This window comes from Magnolia sinica, chromosome 6 (assembly GCF_029962835.1).
Source record: "Magnolia sinica isolate HGM2019 chromosome 6, MsV1, whole genome shotgun sequence".
Lineage (NCBI taxonomy): Eukaryota > Viridiplantae > Streptophyta > Magnoliopsida > Magnoliales > Magnoliaceae > Magnolia > Magnolia sinica.
Window position 1 is genome coordinate 50,815,729 of NC_080578.1, and position 3,812 is coordinate 50,819,540.

General features: G+C 38.4%; 1 non-coding gene across 1 annotated transcript; it reads right to left on the bottom strand.

Moving 5' to 3' along the window:
- Positions 1–869: 869 nt before the first annotated feature.
- On the bottom strand, positions 870–976 carry LOC131250418 (small nucleolar RNA R71). The gene has a single exon (XR_009173343.1). It is a non-coding gene; the product is annotated as a small nucleolar RNA R71 (small nucleolar RNA).
- Between the last annotated feature and the right edge of the window lie 2,836 nt (positions 977–3,812).

Genomic DNA, 3,812 nt, shown 5'->3' on the forward strand with positions numbered 1-3,812 from the left:
TACTTTCTAATTTTAGGTTTAAAACTTTCCTAATTAGTTTTTAGAAACTTTCTATTTTCTGTTTTTAGAAACTTTCCTTTTTCATTTTTAGAAACTAGTTTACTTTCTATTTTTATTTTTAGGAATTTTCTAATTTTAGAATTTCTGTTTTTAGAAACTGACTTATTTTATTTTGTTTTACATAATTTTAATTTGGATCTTCTAATTTGGTAACTTCTTTCCAACTCCCTCTCTCTTTATATTTCTAGACTTCTATTTCCTTTCTCTCTTTTAGGTTTAGGTTAAAATTTAAAATTGTGGGCTAAGAGTGTTTCATGCCCAAGTGGGTCCGTGACAACACTTAATGTCATTTGAGTGAAGGAGGATTGGTTGAGGTGTTATCTAACCATCACGGGAATAAACACCACTCGAGATCCTAAAAATGAATTGAAGTAATGACTGCAAATCAGCCGGTCAATCAACCAGGAAGACAACCTCAACCTTCGGTTGAGGAAGTCTGGGATGAGAATGAGGTGCATCAAGCACCCTCGCCTCGTACTTTGCAAGATTATTTACAACCAACGGGGATTATGCCCTCATGCATGGTTTTTTCAGAAAATATGGGACACATAAATATCAAGCCAGGGGTGATCCAACTCCTTCCAAAATATGAAAGTCCATATCTACACCTGAAAGAGTTTGAGGAGATCATAACCACTTTATATTTTCCAAACATGTCTGAGGACATGGTCAGATTGAAACTCTTTCCCTTTTCTTTGAAAGAGAAAGCCAAGACATGGTTGCATTCACTACGTCCCAGATCTATTGGCACATAGAATGACATGATAAGGGAGTTTATAAAGAAATTTTTTCCACATCATAAAACGAACACCCTTAGAAAGTCAATCACGAACTTTGCCTAAATGGAGGATGAAACATTCTTCCAATGTTGGGAGCGATTCAAGGATCTTATCAGTTTATGCCTACAAAATGGTTTTGAAACGTGGCACATTACACACTTTTTCTATGATGGACCGACATCTTCCATGTGCCAAATGGTTGAGACAATGTGTAATGGGGAATTCATGAATAAAAACATCGATGATATGTGGGACGACTTGGATAGACTTGCTAAAAATGCACAATCATGGGACACTTACCCAAAATCAAGCACCACATCTAGGCCCACACAATCAAAGGAGAGGGGTGGATTATACCTTCTGAAAGAGGATAATGATATTTATGTTAAAGTGTCTAATCTCATTAGAAAATTCGAGGCCATGGAACTAAAGAAGGATAAGGTTAAGGAAACTGTTTGCGGTATTTGTGCTTGCAATGTTCACACAACTGAAAATTATTCCACAATACCTGCCTTTCAAAAGGTGTTAACCAAGCAATCCAATGCCGTGAATAATTACCAAAGACCTTTTAATGGACCTACCTCTAATACATAAAATCCTAATTGGAGAAATCATCCAAACTTCATTTGGAGGAATAGACAAACTGCTACCCCTCAAAGTTTCCTTAATCAAATTCCAAATCAAGTGAAACCTCAAGAGGATCCGATTCAAAAACATATTCGAGACCAAGAGCTACTCAACCAGGATATCAGATCAACATTGGGAACGCTTGAGTCATCTATTCAAAAGATAGAGTCACACTTAACAATTGGAGGAAAGGGGATGCTTCCTGCTCAACCTCTCCCCAATCTCAAACTGTAATATGAGATAAGTAATCCAAGCTCTTCAAATCAAATGGAGTAAGCTAAATCTATCACCACTCTTAGGGGTGGGAAGACCATTGACAAAACTATTCTGGTTAGGGCTGAAAAGCCTAAGGATCCGGAAGAGGACAGCGATAATAGACCTAGCACCACTCCACAAGAATTGGAACCAGAACTTCAATGCAAGCCAATTGCCCCATTCCCCCAACTGTTGGTTGCACCAAAACCTCTCACTAACTCTCAGGACATTCTAGAGGTGCTGAAACAAGTGAAGGTCAACATCCCTCTACTGGATGCGGTTAAACAAATACCTTCATATGCCAAATTTCTAAAAGACTTGTGTACGACCAAAAGATGGTAAAATATTCAAAAGAAAATCTTCTTAACTGAAAAGGTGAGTTCCATCCTAAAGCAAGATGTGTCATAGAAATACAAAGATCTTGGTAGCCCAACCCTCACTTGTTTAATTGGGAACTACCGGATTGAGCACGTACTTCTTAACTTCAGAGGGAGTGTAAATCTGATTCCATACTCGGTCTACGAACAACTAGGTTTAGGTGAATAGAAACCCACTCGAACTACATTACAACTTGTCAATTACTCAGTTTGTGTATCGAGAGGGATAATCGAGGATGTGTTGGTCCAAGTTGATAGATTATTACCCGGTAGATTTTATCGTCCTGAATACTCAACCCATCATATACATGAGCACTCAAATTCTCATCATTCTTGGTCGCCCATTCCTTGCCACTTCAAACACAATCATTAATTGCAAGAATGGATTCATGAGTAAGTCTTTTGGGAATATGACATTAGAGTTAAATATTTTTTTCAACATAGGCAAACAATTAGAGGATGAAGATGATTTCCACGATATTAACCTGATTGATTCTTTTGTGAAAGATAGAGCATTTCTGACCTTATCCTCTGACCCTCTAGAGATGTGCCTGGCCCACTCCCATGATTTAGATGATGATATGATTAGGGAGATGGGAGTAATACTTGATGATATGATGGTACTTAAAATTAACCGGTGGAGGCCACAATTTAAAAAATTGCCCCAAACTGATGTAGTGCCTCTACCGTCTAACCTCATGGCACCAAAGCTTAACCTAAAACTTTTTCCTTCTGATTTAAAATATATCTATTTAGGTCAAGGTGAGACATACCCGGTGGTGATTTTTTCCCACCTTAAGTAAGAACAGGAGAGTATGCCCATCTCTACTCTCATTAAGCATAAGGGAGCCCTTGAATGGTCGATTGCAGATCTTAAGGGAATTGACCCTCGACTTGTACTCACCGCATTTATCTTATGGATAATGTAAAGACTTCATGACAACCACAATGTAGATTAAATCCAGTTATGAAGGAAGTGGTTAAAGTCAAAGTTCTTAAGCTATTAGATGTGGGTATCATATACCCTATATCTAATAGCCAATGGGTGAGTCCAACTCAGGTAGTTCCCAAGAATTCTAGAATCATCATCGTAGCCAATGCCAATAATGAACTTGTGCCAACTAGGATCACTACTGGTTAGAGAAAGTGCATTGACTACAGGAAGTTGAATACCATCACAAGGACCACTTCCCTTTGCCCTTCACTGATCAAATCTTGGAAAGGCTAGTTGGTCACTCCTACTATTGCTTCCTTAATGGGTATTCGGGCTACAACCAGATAGTGATAGCCCATGAAGTTCAGGAAAAGACAACATTCACATGTCCCTTTGGCACTTTGCTTACCTAAGGATGTCATTCAGACTGTGTAATGCTCCCACCACTTTTCGACGATGCATGAAGAGAACTTTTTTCTGACAAGGTGAGGCAATATCTAGAGGTCTTTATGGACAACTTCTCTATCTTTGGTCCATGTTTCAATGATTGCTTAGAAAATCTTGAATGTGTGCTGAAAAGATGGGAAGAAAAGAACTTGGTACTAAATTAGGAAAAGTGTATGGATCGAAAAGGAATTGTCCCTGGACACATCATCTCGTCTAAGGGAATTGAGGTAGATAAGGTGAAAATTGATCTTATCTCTAACCTACCTCCACCCAAGAACATATGAGATGTGTGATCCTTCTTAGGACATGCCGATTTTTACAGGAGATTCATAA